We start from the raw sequence: 20,504 nt of genomic DNA, 5'->3' as shown, positions 1-20,504 counted from the left end.
TTAAAGAATTTTCAACCCAGAATTTCATATCCAGCCAAACTAAGCTTCATAAGTGAAGGAGAAATAAAATACTTTACAGACAAACAAATGCTGAGAGATTTTGTCACCACCGGGCCTGCCCTAAAAGAGCTCCTGAAGGAAGCACTAAACGTGGAAAGGAAAAATTGATACCAGCCACTGCAAAATCATGCCAAATTGTAAAGACCATTGAGGCTAGGAAGAAACTGCATCAACTAAAGAGCAAAATAACCAGCTAACATCATAGTGACAGGATCAAATTCACACATAACAATATTAACTTTAAATGTAAATGGACTAAATGCTCAATTAAAAGACACAGACTGGCAAATTGAATAAAGAATCAAGACCCGTCAGTGTGCTGTATTCAGGAAACCCATTTCACGAGCAGAGACACACATAGGCTCAAAATAAAAGGATGGAGGAAGATCTACCAAGCAAATGGAAAACAAAAAAAGGCAGGGGTTGCAATCCTAGTCTCTTATAAAATAGACTTTAAACCAACAAAGATCAAAAGAAACAAAGAAGGCCATTACATAATGGTAAAGGGATCAATTCAACAAGAAGAGCTAACTATCCTAAATATAGATGTACCCAATACAGGAGCACCCCGATTCACAAAGCAAGTCCTTAGTGACCTACAAAGAGACTTAGACTCCCACACAATAATAATGGGAGACTTTAACACCCCACTGTCAACATTAGACAGATCAATGAGACAGAAAGTTAACAAGGATACCCAGGAATTGAACTCAGCTCTGCACCAAGTGGACCAATAGACATCTACAGAACTCTCCACCCCAAATCAACAGAATATACATTTTTTTCAGCACCACACCACACCTGTTCCAAAATTGACCACATAGTTGGAAGTAAAGCTCTCCTCAGCAAATGTAAAAGAACAGAAATTATAACAAACTGTCTGTCAGACCACAGTGCAATCAAACTAGAACTCAGGATTAAGAAACTCACTCAAAACCACTCAACTACATGGAAACTGAACAACCTGCTCCTGAATGACTACTGGGTACATAATGAAATGAAGGCAGAAATAAAGATGTTCTTTGAAACCAACGAGAAGAAAGACACAACATACCAGAATATCTGGGACACATCCAAAGCAGTGTGTAGAGGGAAATTTACAGCACCAAATGCCCACAAGAGAAAGCAGGAAAGATCCAAAATTGACACCCTAACATCACAATTAAAAGAACTAGAAAAGCAAGAGCAAACACATTCAAAAGCTAGTAGAAGGCAAGAAATAAGTAAAATCAGAACAGAACTGAAGGAAATAGAGACACAAAAAACCCTTCAAAAAATTAATGAATTCAGGAGCTGGTTTTATGAAAAGATCAACAAAATTGATAGACCGCTAGCAAGACTAATAAAGAAAAGAGAGAAGAATCAAATAGATGCAATAAAAAATGATAAAGGGGATATAACCACCAATCCCACAGAAATACAATCTACCATCAGAGAATACTACAAACACCTCTATGCAAATAAACTAGAAAATCTAGAAGAAATGGATAAATTCCGTGACACATACACCCTCCCAAGACTAAACCAGTAGGAAGTTGAATCCCTGAATAGACCAATAACAGGCTCCAAAATTGTGGCAATAATCAATAGCTTACCAACCAAAAAGAGTCCAGGACCAGATGGATTCACAGCCGAATTCTACCAGAGCTACAAGGAGGAGCTCGTACCATTCCTTCTGAAATTATTCCAATCAATAGAAAAAGAGGGAATCCTCCCTAACTCATTTTATGAGGCCAGCATCATCCTGATACCAAAGCCGGGCAGAGACACAACCAAAAAACAGAATTTCAGACCAATATTTTTGATGAATATTGATGCAAAAATCCTGAATAAAATACTGGCAAACCGAATCCAGCAGCACATCAAAAAACTTATCCACCATGATCAAGTGGGCTTCATCCCTGGGATGAAAGGCTGGTTCAAAATACACAAATCAATAAATGTAATCTGGCATATAAACAGAACCAAAGACAAAAACCATATGATTATCTCAATAGATGCAGAAAAGGCCTTTGACAAAATTCAAAAACCCTTCATGCTAAAAACTCTCAATAAATTAGGTATTGATTGGACGTATCTCAAATTAATAAGAGCTATCTATGACAAACCCACAGCCAATATCATACTGAATGGGCAAAAACTGGAAGCATTCCCTTTGAAAACTGGCACAAGACAGGGACGCCCTCTCTCACCACTCCTATTCAACATAGTGTTAGAAGTTCTGGCCAGGGCAATCAAGCAGGAGAAGGAAATAAAGGGTATTCAATTAGGAAAAGAGGAAGTCAAATTGTCCCTGTTTGCAGATGACATAATTGTATATCTAGAAAACCCCATCGTCTCAGCCCAAAATCTACTTAAGCTGATAAGCAACTTCAGCAAAGTCTCAGGATACAAAATCAATGTACAAAAATCACATGCATTCTTATACACCAATAACAGACAAACAGAGAGCCAAATCATGAGTGAACTCCCATTCACAATTGCTACAAAGAGAATAAAATACCTAGGAATCCAACTTACAAGGGATGTGAAGGACCTCTTCAAGGAGAACTACAAACCACTGCTCAATGAAATAAAAGGGGATACAAACAAATGGAAGAACATTCCATGCTCATGGGTTGGAAGAATCAATATTGTGAAAATGGCCATACTGCCCAAGGTAATTTATAGATTCAATGCCATCCCCATCAAGCTACCAATGACTTTCTTCAAAGAATTGGAAAAAACTACTTTAAAGTCCATATGGAACCAAGAAAGAGCCTGCATCGCCAAGTCAATCCTAAGCCAAAAGAACAAAGCTGGAGGCATCACGCTACCTGACTTCAAACTATACTACAAGGCTACAGTAACCAAAACAGCATGGTATTGGTACAAAAACAGAGATATAGATCAATGGAACAGAACAGAGCCCTCAGAAATAACGCTGCGTGTCTACAACTACCTGATCTTTGACAAATCTGACAAAAACATGCAATGGGGAAAGGGTTCCCTATTTAATAAATGGTGCTGGGAAAACTTGCTAGGCATATGTAGAAAGCTGAAACTGGATCCCTTCCTTACACCTTATACAAAAATTAATTCAAGATGGATTAAAGACTTAAATGTTACACCTAAAACCATAAAAACCCTTGAAGAAAACCTAGGCAATACCATTCAGGACATAGGCATGGGCCAGGACTTCATGTCTAAAACACCAAAAGCAATGGCAACAAAAGCCAAAATTGACAAATGGGATCTAATTAAACTAAAGAGCTTCTGCACAGCAAAAGAAGCTACCATCAGAGTGAACAGGCAACTTACAAAATGGGAGAAAATTTTCTCAACCTACTCATCTGACAAAGGGCTAATATCCAGAATCTACAATCAACTCAAACAAATTTACAAGAAAAAAAACAAACAATCCCATCAAAAAGTGGGCGAAGGACATGAACAGACACTTCTCAAAAGAAGACATTTATGCAGCCAAAAAACACATGAAAAAATGCTCATCATCACTGGCCATCAGAGAAATGCAAATCAAAACCACAATGAGATACCATCTCACACCAGTTAGAATGGCCATCATTAAAAAGTCAGGAAACGACAGGTGCTAGAGAGGATGTAGAGAAATAGGAACACTTTTACACTGTTGGTGGGACTGTAAACTAGTTCAATCATTGTGGAAGTCAGTGTGGCGATTCCTCAGGGATCTAGAATTAGAAATACCATTTGACCTAGCCATCCCATTACTGGGTATATACCCAAAGGATTATAAATCATGCTGCTATAAAGACATATGCACAGGTATGTTTATTGTGGCACTATTCACAATAGCAAAGTCTTGGAACCAACCCAAATGTCCAACAATGATAGACTGGATTAAGAAAATGTGGCACATATACACCATGGAATACTATGCAGCCATAAAAAATGATGAGTTCATGTCCTTTGTAGGGACATGGATGAAACTGGAAATCATCATTCTCAGTAAACTATCACAAGGACAGAAAACCAAACACTGCATGTTCTCACTCATAGGTGGGAATTGAACAATGAGAACTCATGGACACAGGAAGGGGAGCATCACACTCCAGGGACTGTTGTGGGGTGGGGGAGGGGGGAGGGACAGCATTAGGAGATATACCTAATGCTAAATGACAAGTTAATGGGTGCAGCACACCAACATGGCACATGTATACATATGCAACAAACCTGCACATTGTGCACATGTACCCTAAAACTTAAAGTATAATAATAATAAAATAAAATAAAATAAATAAGAAAAAAAAAAGAAAAAAACGAAAAAAAAATCCTAAACTTCATACAGAAAAGACCCTAAATAAGCAATGCAATCTTGATCAAAGTGCCTCAGGTGGAGGCATCACACCACCTGATTTCAAAATGTGCTACAAAGCCACAGTAATCAAAACAGTATGGTACTAGCATAAATACACACATGTAGAGCAATAGAACTGAACAGAAAGTCCAAAAATATGTCTTTACATTTACTATAAATTGATCTTCAACAAAGGTGCCAAGAAAGCACAATGGGGGAAGGATAGTGTCTTCAATAATTGGTGATAAGAAAACTTGGTATTTACATACAGAAGAATGAAATTGAACTCATTTCTCAAACCATATATAAAAATCAACTCAAAATGTATTAAATGTAAGACTTGAAATTGTGAAATTACTTGAAGAAAACAGCAGAAAAGCATCTTGGCATCCTTTATGTTGTTTATAATTATAAACTAAATCTACTCACAAAAGTGAACTGAAGTAGTACTGATATAATTTATTTTAGAAATCTCTTTTTAAAATAATTACCATGATATGTCACAATATAGATATGCATAAATTGGCATTTTTCTCTATTTAGACATGGATATATTTAACATAATTTATAATTGCTTTCATTTTCCAGCTAATTTTTATTGTGTAGTCTAGCATTTTGATAACTAGGATAAAGTTTACATAATAATAGTTTTAAAAATAACATTTCTGTGCTCTTTCTCTGAATATATACAAAATTAATATAAAAAAGTGAACTCTGATCTAGCCGCAAAATTAATCCATTTTATGAAATGTAAGCTTTAAAAAGATAGAATTTTAAAAATGATGAACCCTTACATCTTTGCCTTCCTCAATATCAATATGCTATTAGGTTGGTGCAAAAGTAGTTGTGGTTTTTGCTGTTACTTTTAATGGCAAAACCTCAATTATTTTTGCACCAACCTAATAATATTCCCATCTCCCCATTTCTTGGTTCATTCATAATATTAGACTATATAATTTACTAGGCTCATAATTTTAACACATTTAATTTTGTTTAAAAATCAGTCACAATATTCTATTTGCTATGCAACCATAAACATAGAAACTGCTTTTGAATAGGAAGAATGCAGACTAACAATATAGCAGTTGATATGGTTTGGCTGTTTTCCCACCCAAATCTCATCTTGAATTGTAATCTGAATTGTAATCAGAATTGTAATCCCCAGGTGTCAAGGGAGGGACCTGGTGGGAGGTGATTGGATCATGGGTGTGGTTTCTCCCATGCGGTTCTTATGATAGTGAGGGACTTCTCCGGAGAGCTGATGGTTTTAAAAGTGTTTGGAAGTTCCCCTTCGAAGCACTTCTCTATCTCCTGCTGCCATGTAAGAAGCTGCCTGCTTTCCTTTCATTTTGGAGCATGAGTCTAGGTTTCCCGAGGCCTCCCCAGCCATGTGGAACTGTGAGTCAATCAAACCTCTTTGTTTATAAATTACCCAGTCTCAGATAGTATCTTTATAGCAGTGTAAAATCAGACTAATACAGCAATATATGAATTATCAACCACACAATCAGTTTTAATAATCTCTGAGTTTCGGAAAAGGCAGTAAAATTGTTAAATTTACTTTTAGTTCTCAGTGTGTGTGAGAAAAAGTGAGATGAAGAGAGAGAAGAGACAGAGACTGAGAAATGTTGTAACGTTAATGCACTCATAAATGTATACAGATTATTTAAAATATCTGTATCAGAAAAATGTGATGAACTCTCTTTATAAGTTATTATGTCACTACGATTTTATTATTTTGATGAAATGCACTATGTTAATTCAAATGCAATATACTCATAAGTAACACTTGAGTATATGAACCACACTTGTCAAAGTAAATGAACAAAATATTATTTTGATGTAGGGCCCTTGAACTCCTTTATGGCATTGGTTTTGTTTACATTGTAATTTTCAAAATTAAGTAATCTACATGGTTCCCTAGTGTGAATTAACAAGTAGCTCTCAATCAATGTTTCACATTTTCTTCAGCAAGCCCATGGAGGAAAATAGTGCCTGTTTTCTTTCTTGTGGTATAAAATTATTGCAGACTATAAATATTCATACTTCAGTATGAAAATTATATTTTTATAATTTATATTATACCACAATTCCAGAGGTTTCTTTTCATGTATTCGACAAGCAAAAGCAAAACTACATTCAAAATAATTTCATAATCATGAACCACAGGTGTATATATTTCTAATGTATATATCCTAAGGTCTTTTGCTGAAACTATTTCAGACTATCTTCAATCAACTACTTGCTAATATAGTCACATGAGCAAACTGAAGCTATTTCAATGGGCTGCCTGAAGTTCCCTTCTCACCCTCACCAGAAAATGAAAAAACAAATGCTATGTTGTCAGAAGTCTTCATCTTTCATACGTGACAGACCTAAAATATGTTCTTTTCATTTAAGGGTTCCTTTCATAATATAAGACTTGCCCCTTTAATTTCAGTAAAGGAAAGCAGGAGAATTAAGAATAACACCAATCCACAAAGGCAAACTATCTAGTAAATAAAACATTTTTAAAAAATATTAAAAGGTAGCAGTGATTTCAAAGACAAGTGTTTCATGGTTGGTTGTCATTTATTGGAAAAGCCAAATGTGTATCAATGTAGCATTTCACTGGTTACTATGACTTCAGAGCATGTGAGAATAAACCAAGAGAGTAATCAGTAAAATATGTAAGAGCAGAGGACACCTGTTGCCATAGATTTAAAAAACCGTATCTTCAAAGACATGAAAGAACAAACACAAAAATACTACACTATAGCTCTAGTCTCAAAGTCACCAGAGAGAAGCTAGAACTAAAAAGAATGATGATCCTGAACTAATTGGATTTCAAATCAAGATCAAAATGCAGCATGCATTATCCAGAAATGGAACAGTCTAATTTAGTAATTACGGGATCCGCTGCCATTGATTCCATCACAGCTCTCATTGTTTCAGGCATCAGATCCACCCCCACTTCCCCTGGGATGGCACAGCCTTCTCATTTTTTGCTGTTAGGAAACTTCCATCAATGCTTTGTTTCAATTTTTTATTCTCTCTTATCTCCTTTGTATGATCCCCTTTGCTGAGTACAGTTCCAATCGATAGAATAAAATGGTATCCGTAAATACAATTTGGAAATTATTACACATATCTTCATTTCTGGTAAATTCTGTTTTGGGCCTGGGAGCTTTAACCCTTTTATTCTTCTCCATAAGCTAAATCACAGGAATAAATAAAATAAAAGGAAAACAATTCATCATTCATCACAACATGTATAGAGAAAGAAACAGAATGGAAGCAGACTGCCACTGGACTTCCAATATTGAATGGAACACTTGAACTGACACTAAGGAACTATAGCCAGGCAGGATGGCTCATACCTGTAATTCCAGAACTTTGGGATTACAGGGGCATCACTTGAGCTCAGGAGTTGGAAGCCAGCCTGGGCAACATATTGAGGCCTTGTCTCTACTAAAATTTTTTAAAAATTTAAAATTCATTGTTAGTTTTATATTTTAACTTCTGGAAGGATTTTCTATACTTTTCATATTGGTGAGCTCCTCTATATTTGGTCCCTGTGTACAGAGAGTCAGTATAGCTCTGTAGTTAAAACTGATGGCACTAGGACCAGACTGTAGATTCACAACCTTTATCTGCCACTACTTGCTCCATCACCACGCTCACGTTACTCATTATCCCTATTCCTTAATCTCCATAACTATAAAATGGGGCGGTAGTATTCATTTCATAGTTGATAAAGGATCAATGAGGTAAACATTAAAAGTGCATAGAACAGCATTTGGTGCATAGAAAGCACACAAGAATAATTCATTATCATTATTCGCCATCATGATTATTCATTATTTATTATTACTATATCATTATTGCATCATTATTTATTATTATTATTATTATTGCAGTCTCCAGAATTCTTGTGAGAATTATATCCATCTATCTGTCTGATGCTAAAATCAATGGCCTTAGACACTTTCTCAGAACTCAGGACTTCAAGGAAGTAAAAAGAAATGCCTTCCTTCTAAGAAATAATTTTTACTACATCATAACACCTCACCTTTTCTTGTCAACTTTGTTTCATTCATCCAGTATTCAAGTAATATCTATTGGGTAACCTAATATGCTCTAGGCACTAGGATACTGCAACACTACAAACTACAGTTTCTATTTTGGCCCTTTCATACAATTTCTAAGGTTATTATTTAATGTTTAGTACCAGGAGATACTTGATATTCCAATGTAAGAACTCAAATCATTGGCTTACCAAGAAATATCATGTATAATAAAATTATTGCTAGTTTTCTAGATTAGGTTTGTACTAGTTTCTTGATAATATATCTTAGTTTCTATTTGACTTCAAGACAAATATTTATAGAAATGAATATTTTTACTACGTATTGATGCTTCAGGAAAAAAAAATAAGTTGGTTGCCTTAGAAATGGTCTCTTTGCTTACATATCTTGACAATTACTTAGGTCAGCATATACTTTTCCCATTGGCTCCAGGAGTTACATTTCAGGAAATTGGAAGTACGGTATTTGGAGTTTCTCATGTTTATAGCTTTCTGTTCTCCCAGGGAAAAACAAGAAATCCATTTTGTTGACATTCAAGACATGATGCTTTGCCATGCTGGAAAACCAAGTATTTATAAAACAAGGGCTAAATTTAGATTTAGGAAACTTGAGTTTCCAGCCGTGAGGGAACAACAGGGTTTGAAATTAGCCTCCTGCCATAAACAACTAGAAAACTGGACAAAATGTAGGAAATAACTATTTTCATACTTTGAGCAGCAGACAGTACAGCACTGGGATCCTTGACAGAAAAGAACCAAAGAAATGAGACTTATTGCTGCCCAGGCTTTATGCCTAGAGAAAATTTCTAGACTGCAATGCAGGGATGGGAAATCCAAATAGATCCTGCTGGCCTCCCTGAGTGAAGAGGTGGGTAGAATTTGCAGGCCATTTACAGGAGGGAGCCATACAGGGGAAGAATTCCAAAAATATGCATAGCAGTCCTTTGAATCTTTGGCTTAATATCAACCTCTGCATGCATAGAGTGAATCCCCAGGAGGCTAGGCAACAACTTCTGAAGAAATGACAGTTGCTGGAGAGCAGGTAATGAATAATATTCAGTTTACACAGGGTCAAGAATTGTTGAAATTTCCACTAGCCAGAAGAGAGAAACCTTCTTGACTCATCAAACCATTCAATAGAGGCCATGAAAGGAGGGTCATGCCTCAGAAACAGGGCTAAATGAGCATTAGGAAAAAAGGATACTCTAGTCCTATCCAAAAAGAACTTGAAATTAAGTCTCAAAAAGATAAAGCTTATCCACAAGTAACCTATTGCCTACCAGAATAAAGTCTTACTGGAAGACCACAAAATCCAGCAGTTGACAACATAAAACTTATAAAATCTAGCATTTATTAGATTTAATGTAGCCATGAGGTTATTTCAGGAGGTAAACATGGAGTCATTAGTGCTTTCACCAATATCTGTACTTTTTCAAGCACAAATTAAGCATATACTTCCAAATGCACTTGAAATTAGGTCACAGTAGCCTCTCTTTTTTATGCCAGACTGATGGATAATGCTTAGACTGTGGTGGTTTTGCTTATTGGAAAATGCAGTGAGAAAACTGTGGAACGAAGGCTAGAGCCAATCCTCAATGGACATGTCGCATAAGTAAGGAATAAGTTTTATTGTTTTAAGTATCTGAGATTTTTATGTGGTTGTCAGTCTCTGCATAATTAGGTCATCTTTACGGATACAGTAGAATGGAACTAACAATGAAAAAGAACACTTACTGTAAAAACATTAGCGTTGATGGTCTATTTCAGTGTTTCCCAAGTTTGTTCTATGTTTAGGAAATTTTGAGTTAAACAAAGTTAATCGTTAAATGGCTTCCTTTATTCACTACCTCCTTAGTTTCTTTAACCTGCTGAAATGCCTTTGGACTCCTCAGTAGGGGCCATCTGACATATGATGCTTCCAAATTTAATTGTCCACTCTTGATTTTCAAGTGTCTCCAGCACAAGTGCTCCATGAAATGTTATGCTCCTTTTGGAAATATTGAAATAGTGTAATGACCTCATTTCCCAAATGAACAAACTGAGGTTATTAATTAATATATAAATCATACAACTAGAACCCAGTTTCTTAGTTCTCACTTTTATGCTTTCTGCCACACACTGCATTGCATTACAGTACAGGACAAAGATTACAGTTTTTCTTATGGGGTAAGTGCTTTCATAGAGAAGTGTAAAGATTTAAGAAAGTTAAATTCCTCAAGATCTTAGACTTGTGTCTTTCTTGGATAAAACATAAGACAAGATGGAATAAAGAGTGAATCTACATTGATAAAGGTAAAAATAATTTAAATTTAACTTTAAGTTTCATTGACAGTGGGCTCATCTGAGCTTCAAGTTGTGGCCTAAATGCCACCTTCTCAGAGCACCTATCTTAGAATTTTCTAGATAACATTGCACATCCCTATCCCATTGACCAGGCTTGGCGCTCCGTAGGCCCCCTTCCTGTTTTACTTTCCTCCATAAACTTACGATATTCTGACACAGTACATGTGTTCCATATTTACTATCTATCTCCTTCCCCAGTAGAAAAAGTTCAGGGCTATTCGCAGTTGTTCTCCAAGGTATACTCAGCACCTAGAATGGTACCTGGCATATTGTAGTCACTCAATAAATATGTTTAAATTTGTGGATATATTTTTTACTTGTCTCATGTAGCTCATATGAATTTGAGTACAGTAGTTGACTTCCAAAGAAATGCAGCTTTACAATGTTGTTTGGGAAGCATCATATAACATGATAAGTAACTTGCTTGCTAAATCTAATCATATATCTGGTATTCAGAGAATACGCAATAAAAATAAGTCTGGTGCTTGCTTCGGCAACACATATACTAAAATTGGAATGATATAGAGAAGATAAGCACGGCCCTTATGCAAGGATGACACATAAATTTGTGAAGCATTCCATATTTTTCTGCACATGTATCCCAGAACTTCAAGTAAAATAAATAATAATAATAATAATAAGTCTGGCTACTAAATAGAGTTTTCAGAGCATGATCTCAGAAGAGATGTGAAATAGGTAAATTGATCTCTAAGCTCTTTTTTACATAAAATATTCCCAGTAACCTCCTACTTCCTCCTAGTTGCATAATTCTCTTACTTCTAAAAGGGACTCCATATACCATCTTTGGAAATATTCTATTTTTAGTAGATTTTAATACTCCAATCTGCTTCACATTTTGCCTAACTGGTCCTGGTCCTGGCCTTTTAGAGTCCTCTTTTCTCCTAAATAAAGCTAGAAAGCCTCCATCACCCTGATTACATGGTTTGCTCAGATGTGCTTGCTGAATTTCATGACCTCACTCCCCCTTGTAAACTGGTGAGGATGTATTCATGAGCATGGAGTACATTTTTATCCTTAAAACCACGTTCATGGTAGAGAACACACACCAAAGCAAGATTTTTCTTAATCTCTTGCTCAATTTAATATTTTAGAAAATGTTGTAAAAATAGTGGAAGGTGATTTCATTACAAGATTGGGGAAAACACCTCTATCTATGACCATCTTCTATCCCTAAATCTCATTTCTATTCAAATAAAAATCTGATTATCCCAAAGTGGCTGGACAGGAAAAGGTTTCTGTTTCAAGTTAATTTAGGCAGATATTCTGTTTACTCTCCCTGGTTCTAATAATATATGTTCTGTAAACACCTATCTATATCCAGCAAGCAGTGTACATACAAGTATAAACCTTGGAAATTCTGAGTGGAAGAAACTGGAGGCAAGGTGTAGACCCCTCAAGAATCTGCAGTTCTCCAGTGTATTCTCAAAACTGTATCAGCCAGCTGTTGGATATGTGGCTGCAGGGATACGTCAAAAGTCATGATTTCCTTTCTCTACATCTTTTGAAGATTTTCTCTTCCCAAGAGAACCTCTTGTCTTAAATTAGAGAAATTACTTATTGGATATAAATTTATGCTTCCAGTATCAAAGTGAGTGAGTTTTAATTAATTCATATTGCTTACTGCACCCTTCTGAGAAGAGCATTTCCTTTTTTTAATGTAAGCAGTAACCAAAAAGATGACACATTTTGTCTTCTTTCTACACCCAAATGTAAATAATTATGATAACCTCTTGCTATGTGGGAGGCTGCTGTCTAGTGTGATCATTAAATTACAGCTCCTGTATTGTATTCCCCTTGGTTAACTTGGTTAATGTTCATACAAATTCGATAGACTGAATTGCATGTGATGCAGAAAATTCCTATTTGTACTTACAAAATATAGTTCAGCAAATTGCTCTGTGACACTATTCATTTTATTTCCTGAACATTTGTGGTGGGAAATGACTACAGTCCTTATTATTACTATTATTATTATTACAGAGTTCTTCCTTACAAAGAGACTGAAACCTTTTATAAATATTAGTCTTATGAAGAAACACATACAACTGAGGGAAGTCGAGTGTTATTTCACTAGTTCACTGTGGAGAAGTTGATATATAAAGGTCGATAACCTTCTTCAACATCACTCATCCTGTAAAGTACAGAATCAAAGACAGAAAGTACTTCCCTCAATTTCTTGACACCATTTTATCTGCTGGATCATACCTTGATCCAGCTACAACTCTTCCAAATGGTAAATTTTTGAGCCGTACTGGCTCTAAGACATAGAGAGATTCTTTTATGTTGTTTTCCCCACTCTATACTTCAATGTCTACTCAGTTCTAGGTTAGTACATGCCTCCCCCCTAGAGAACACAACAATTGTTAGTGTCATACATGGTGATGTGTACATTCTGGCAATTCTACTGATCCTGGGAACCATGATTCATATTTTATTGCCACCTTACTGGTTTGCTTTTATGGCTGGTTTTATTGCCCCCATATATTTATTCAGAAAGCATCATTTTGAAAATATAAACCTTAAAACAAGAAAGCAGTTGAGGAGAAAAACAGAATGTGTGCTTCTTTGGAAGGAGTTTAGTTTAACAAACTGTGTATTTCAGAACACTTCTACCTTCTGAATTTATTTCTTTGAATGCCCGCCCACCCCAAGAAATAAAGATGTTCTAAATAGAAGCAGAGATCATGACAGCTAGAAGGAATCTTAGAATTAACCTTTCAAATACTATCACTTTGCAGATAAGCAAACGGAGGTCTAGAGCAGGTGGGAAGTGATATGACCAAATACATACTGCCAGTTAAGTTGTAAAGAAATGCCAGCTAGGCCGGGCGCGGTGGCTCACGCCTGTAATCCCAGCACTTTGGGAGGCTGAGGCGGGCAGATCACGAGGTCAGGAGATAAGACCATCCTGGCTAACACGGTGAAACCCCATCTCTACTAAAAATACAAAAAAAATTAGCCGCGCCTGGTGGCAGGCGCCTATAATCCCAGCTACTCGAGCGGCTGAGGCAGGAGAATGGCGTGAACCCGGGAGGTGGAGCTTGCAGTGAGCGGAGACTGCGCCACTGCACTCCAGCTTGGGCGACAGAGCGGGACTCCGTCTCAAAAAAAAAAAAAAAAAAAAAAATGCCAGCTATTCTTCCCCCAGCCTGTTACAGTCCAGGACTGTTTTCCACATTTCTGTACCTCTTAGAAGAGACACTCATTGATTGATAGCGAACCCATCGATTGTTTGCACTTCATTGAGCAGGGTGTCATCGGGACAGAGAAGGGGAGTTCAGAGGAAGAGAAAGATATTTTTACGTTGAGGAAGGTTTGCTGATACCATGATTGCTGGGCTCAACTCCTGGAAAGAGAAAAGGCACAGGAAGCTTTCAAAAAACAGGAGGTATTTATTCTGTTTTCTTAGATGCTATTGTAGATATCTCACAGGACAAGAACCTTAATTAATTTTTGATCAATCAATCAATCATGAAGTATATATTACGTGCATGATATACATGCAGCACTATACTCCAGAAAGTAGGTGAGTCAAGGAAAATAGTGATTGAAATAAATGGCTTTTGTTTTAGTATTCCCATTCACCATCATGTACACAGGATTCTTGTCTGCAAAATGGAACAATAACCTCACCGTGTGATTGAAAAAAACAACGAGAAAATTGAGGTTATGTGAATTAAGTAAATATTAGAGTAATTGCTCAATATTATTAAAAATTTACCTAAAAAGAAATGTATATTTATACAAATGCAAAATATAAAAGTGCCTAAGGCAAAAGATATTGTTGACTATAATCTTATGTGCAATTGAATTGTTCTACCTACTTAATTGTGTCTGGGCTACCTTAGAAAGTGGCTTGTCCCAGACACTTTCTAGAGAAACTTTGCAATATTACAAACAACTCATATTCCACTTAGAAACTTTAGCTCTGAAATTTTTTTCTATACCTACCTTATCTTTCATGTCCTATAAAACCTACTAAAAATGTATGCGTACATTTTTGCCTTAGTTAAATAGGACCATTTTTGTTCATTGATCCTGATTTATTTATTCCATGATGCTTACTTAAAAAAAATAGTAACATTTAGTTTTTAGTTCATTGTGAATATCTACCTATGTTGTCTTAGGTAGATATTTATTTCCCATTTTAACAATAGATCACAAACATCAAGAAAACATTGAGGACTTTTAAAATAAAGTGCCTGTTTTTTATCATTGAGTTAAAAATCAATGGCATTGAAAGAAAAACAGGCTCTGCTATTTTTGTACTAGAAAATTATTTTAAAAATCACTTGATATTGAGTATAAAGTTATTATCTTGGGTGAATTTTTATACATTGTTGATCAATTTAAGCATTTAAACCAGATAAAAATTAAATATTTTTATTTTTGAATTTTAAAGGTGAATTCTAACTTCTTTAAAAAAATCAATATAAAATATTTTGTATTTTTAAATTATCTTAAGACTTTTTTCCTTTCTTCAAAAGGTCCCATTTAGGAGATCATAAATGGTACATATACATTTATAAACACAGATAACCCTCAGAGGACCACCCGAATGCTAGAAAGAGATTGCAGAACACAACACCCGATGTTCACAGATAAAATGTAATTGAAGTCAGTTTTCATGCTGTAATTGCTATACAATCAGATTCCGTTATTATTTTAAAATTTCACTTAAAAAGATTGTATATTATGTCTGTAAATATTTTCACTTTTTGTTGGTTTCATATTTGTCCTTTTTTTAAAGAACTGTATTTGTTTATTCCATTTCATTTAATTCAACAAGCAGTATATGATCTCTACTACATAGGGCAATCACCTGTATTTTATCTTGCAACTAACAAACTCACTTTATGACATTAATAAGAAAGCAATGTCTATTTTTCTCATATCCAGTTTACACTCACACATACACACACACTTTGCCTTAGTTTACTTCTTCCTTATTTTCTTGTCACTTTGCCTCTTTAGGTCTACTGCCACTCTGCTTTGTTTGGAGATATGCTGTCTTTGGACCCTGCCCTGATGTTTCTGGATCTCACAGCCCCCAGTGCCATGTTCTTTTCATTCAGAATAGTTCACTAAACTGTAGCTGTATGGGAATTGATTGGGAGTGCATCTGTAGCTTGGCACTTTTGGGGAAGTACTGCCAACCAAGTCATCAGTATGTGCTCCCACACAGCTGGCTCCTCTTAAGTCCACTCTAAGATTCTGTATCAGAAACATCAGAGTGAGAATGTGTTTTCTGGAATTGAGAGATGTGCTCTCTGAGAATGCACTCTCCACCTCCCTGATTTTTTTTTCTTCTCTTTTGATGTTACTGAAACAAGACACACAAAAGATAAATTCGAATCATAAGCAAGAAGGCCAAAAAAATTAACTCATATTCTATCATTGCCAGTTGATGTGCCTATAAAAATTTGGGACAATTACTCTGTTAATGACTTCACTGAGGGTAAGCCTCTCAGAAACTTTGGTCATAGGATCACAGTGGCTGCAGCTGCCTGAGGCTGGGTGGTTTCAACTTTCAGGCAACTCTTTGAATGTTGGATTTTTATTTCAGTTTATATCTCCCAAGTTTCAATATGAATAAGCTCTAAGACTCGAAGCAAATCCAGCATACTGAAGTTTAGTAATGGTTCCATCTAAAACCAGACATTATCCATAGTGTGTGCAAGAGGTGACCCAGGTTGATGGAAAGACATTGAGACTTCCACAAGGCATTTAAGGAATCTGAGCTGCATATCGAACTGTTTTATTTTTTAAGAAAAAGTGGTGAGTTTTGCCTGGTTTTTGGTTTTGCTGTCATGATTGTACACAAATGAAACTATGACTATATATTTTATTAAGGGAATATGTTTGCTGTTTGCCAGTTTTGATCATATCCATCTTATGGTTGAACTTAAGGGAATAAAAAGCCATCATGTCAAAAAAAAAAAAAAAAAAAACAAACCTTGGGAACAAAGTCAGTTTACATGTTAAGAAGAAAAAATGGTCTGGTGGCCTTTGCAGCAAATAAATTCGCTGAGGAAATCATGCACAAAAGTTGAAAAAGAGTCATGCAGCCTGGGTTTGTATTTCTGCACATAAAATATTAGATATTACAAGCAGAAATTAAGCCCTAAGTTTCCTCTCAATTTGAGTTCCTATTTATTTAAGAACATTAAAAAATCCAGATAAAAGGGTGAATTATGAGCTTATTACTAGGGATAGTCTAATGACATTATAAAAGTTACGTTTAAAGGAAAAAAGAGGAAGTTTTACTACTTAAATGTATTTCTCTAGGCTTTGTGATGTGGGTGTTATCTTGTTCACGCTCATGATGCCAGTTTCCAAAGTGCCGTATTGGAGCCTGGGATGTATAACCCGTGAGTCTTGCAAAACTCAGTGTTTATCCAAAGGCTTTGTAAGAGCATATTTATGAATCTTATTTTTATCCAAATCTCTGAATATTTTAAATTACTCTAGTTCTATTAGCTAAGAGATATTTAGCATAACACACAAATCAGTTTCACTGTACGCAACAAGGGAAATTGTTAAAATATGAAATAGATATTTATCTGATTTACAATATGAAATATTTTTAAAAGGAAATTATTAACTCCAACCCAAGTTTTTTCAAAGCCTATTGGCTCTTGAAAGTTGAAATAGACATGGTTTAGTCTCAAATATAGCAGTGAGCCATTAAATAAAGAAGATGAAATCACTAAATTAAAAATGATTGCTAATGCTTAAGCGTTATAGAAAGTGACGACTAAGGGGAAAAATGTAACTATTTTAGAGAATATTTACACTTAGTCTCACAAAACCCTATATCAACTGAAAGAGTTATCTAAAACTAAGCATGTTGTTTTTGGACATAAACATATTTTGAAAATTTTAAGTATCTTATATGGAAGACAAACAAATTGATTCGGATTTGTAAAAGGAATATGTTTGCCGTAAGACTAAACGGTACACTGAAGGATGAAGGTAACTCATAAGGAAACACTTTAGAATATAAATACTATCTCCAGTTTTAAAACATGCATTATGCCCTGTACTTGCGATTCCATGATAATCATATTCACTTGCAGCTCTGATTCTTCCTTCACCTTCCACTCTCCTAATCACACTACCATAGAATGAGAGGAACATAGCCTAACCCCTTCACTTTACAGACAAGAAAATGGAGCTAAAATAAAATTTTAAGTACAATAGGGCAATCCAGTGGGAAAATTCCCTAAGCAGTTAAGAATAATCTGCTTAACGTGGAGACCTTGATTTCTGTCATTCTCTTTTGTGATGAAAGTAACTCTGCTCTGCTGGAGATAAATCTGAAAGTACACTCAGAAAGTACAAAGACAAGGAAATAAATAAGGAGTTGTAAATCTAAAGGTGATGTAAAGATATGAAAGATATGCAATAGTTATATTTTTGCTTGCATTACTTGAGACTGCCACAGAATTAAAGAGCAACAAGTTTGGTTTTAGGAAACTAAAATTCCAGCCTCGGTTCTATTATATGTGTGTGCTCTCTTGGTGTCTGCTTCCTTACATCTAAAATGGGCATATTAATAGCTATACTGCCTGTGTCACAGGGCCTATGTGAAGACCATACAAGACAATTGATTTGAAAGGCTGTGTAAATTCTAAGGCACTACACAATGCATGTTTATGGAGTGCAGTGTCACTTATAAATCTTTATATTGCATTGTTTTAGGACAGATTTTATGCCAAATGACACCAAATTAAAGTTCTGAAGAGCAGCCAGTTAATAAACATTAAAACCAAGATATGCTTTCAACAAGTCATACCTGTAGCCATTTCTCACTATTCAACTAACAACTGGGCCCTGCTTCATTACTTGGCAAACTTGCATCTACAAAACCCTCTCTAGAATAAGGTAAGGCTGCCAAAGCTACTGTGCATCCTCAGCATGAATACCCATCCTCTATTGACCTTTCTGGTTTTTTGAGCTCTTTGCTTACTCATTTACATATTAGACTTTTAAAATTGTACTCAGCCTTACATCCTTGTGCTATACTGTCCTGAGATTTTTAAAACACATCAACAACAACAGAAGAGTAAAGGCAACAAGTTCGATACCAAAAGAGCTGCCACAGAATGAAGGGCAAGGACTGCAAGAAAAAAGCAGATAACCAATGCCTGTCAGAATGACAGGGAGGAGACACTAATATAACTGGACTTCTGACTTACAAAGGAGTTAAAAATGAAACAGCACCAGCTTAAAATCAATATGAAATTCTATAGGCAGCCTTTACAAAGAAATCAAGGGAGGCATAATATGATCTCAGCTGCTCACTCTGGGGAAGACAGGATCACTCCAATGTGCAGTACTAGCTAAATGCAGAAGCCAAGTCCTCCTGAAAGCCCCACTAAAATGGAATTACGGCAATCAGGCACTGTGGTCAGGAGGGCATGGATGAGATTGATGAGGTTATCAAGAGACAAACAGGGAGTGCTGGCCTATGCAAATTGCTAAGCAGAACAGGAAAACATGTTCACATCGCATATTATTAACCGTTTTCTTTCAAAGGACAGAATCAGATTTCTACTTAACCTATTGAGAGACTTTCAAATATGCATCCTCAATTAAACATGAGCAGGAAAGAGCACCAACATCCCACTCAGAACGTCTCCCATCAGCCAGATTTTGCCTTCTAAGTGATGGACGTAAGCTGCCTTTCCTGTCTCACTTCATTACACTGCTATGGACTCTCACAGTTCTATTGGGCAGAGACCTCAGTATATAAAAGCAAGAAAAGAAAATACACACTTCACCTAGTGGCATCTGCATTTTTTTTTTTTTTAAATACCTCAAGGTAAATCAGAAACACTGAGAAGTCAACGAATTACCAGGTTTATAATGTTTTATCAGAGTTTCCTTGTTGCAGAATCTTTTTGAATAGTTGAGACTGCTACTTTTGACAAGGCTTTCAAACATAGACTCTTAATGCTGGGAGGGACCCCAGAGAGTACTTTAGCTCTAACTCCTCATTTTACAGGTGGGGAAACTGAGGTCCAATGGGACTGTGTGACTGACTTCAAAAAATCAACATTGGAGTCCAGCCAGGAACTCATCTTTCCCAATTTTCTTGATTCTCAACCCAAAGTTTTCTTCCTCTCTTGCCTCTCGTCCATAGTTAATATATTCCTAGGCTGATAAAAGCAACAAATGACAACCAAAAGGGCTTTAAGGAATTAATGCATCTCTAGATAATATTCATAGAAGTTACTGACCAAAACCATATTTCCTATCAGTACAATTTCTGAAATGACATCAAATATTGCTGTAATTTTTTCTGAGGAAAGATGGGTAGAAATTTTCCCATGTTAAAATTTATCTCTAGAGGAATAATTTTAAATTTATTTTAGAGGTGATCCAAGCTTTATTTCAGTCCTTGAAAATGTATGTTCTCGTCAAATTTTTAATGTTTCAAAATATTTATTTGAGAACAGTCCTGGGATTCCAAGGCTGGACTGTCAATACTGTGTATCTTTAGATACTCTTACCGATATAGACATCAAAAGGACCTAGATCTTTAGCTTATGTCTGAATTAAGAATGTAGTTTCTTTTGTTACTAATAGTTAGCCAAGAGGAATGCCATCACAAAGGAAATTGTAAGAGACAGATACCTTAGTCTGTTACATTTATAAGTTAGTTGGGGTCAAATTCACTATTTCTGCCACCCC

The 20,504-nt window shown here is 35.7% G+C and overlaps 1 non-coding gene across 1 annotated transcript; it reads left to right on the top strand.

Moving 5' to 3' along the window:
* The first annotated feature begins 11,265 nt into the window (after positions 1 to 11,265).
* Positions 11,266 to 11,372, top strand: LOC115836228. Its single transcript, XR_004031193.1, has one exon. It is a non-coding gene; the product is annotated as a U6 spliceosomal RNA (small nuclear RNA).
* The last annotated feature ends 9,132 nt before the right edge of the window (positions 11,373 to 20,504 follow it).

The sequence above is a fragment of the Nomascus leucogenys genome, chromosome 7b (genome assembly GCF_006542625.1).
Source record: "Nomascus leucogenys isolate Asia chromosome 7b, Asia_NLE_v1, whole genome shotgun sequence".
In the NCBI taxonomy this organism is placed as follows: Eukaryota; Metazoa; Chordata; class Mammalia; order Primates; family Hylobatidae; genus Nomascus; species Nomascus leucogenys.
Note: the sequence above shows the minus strand (reverse complement) of the source record. Positions and strands in the feature narration are given on the sequence as shown.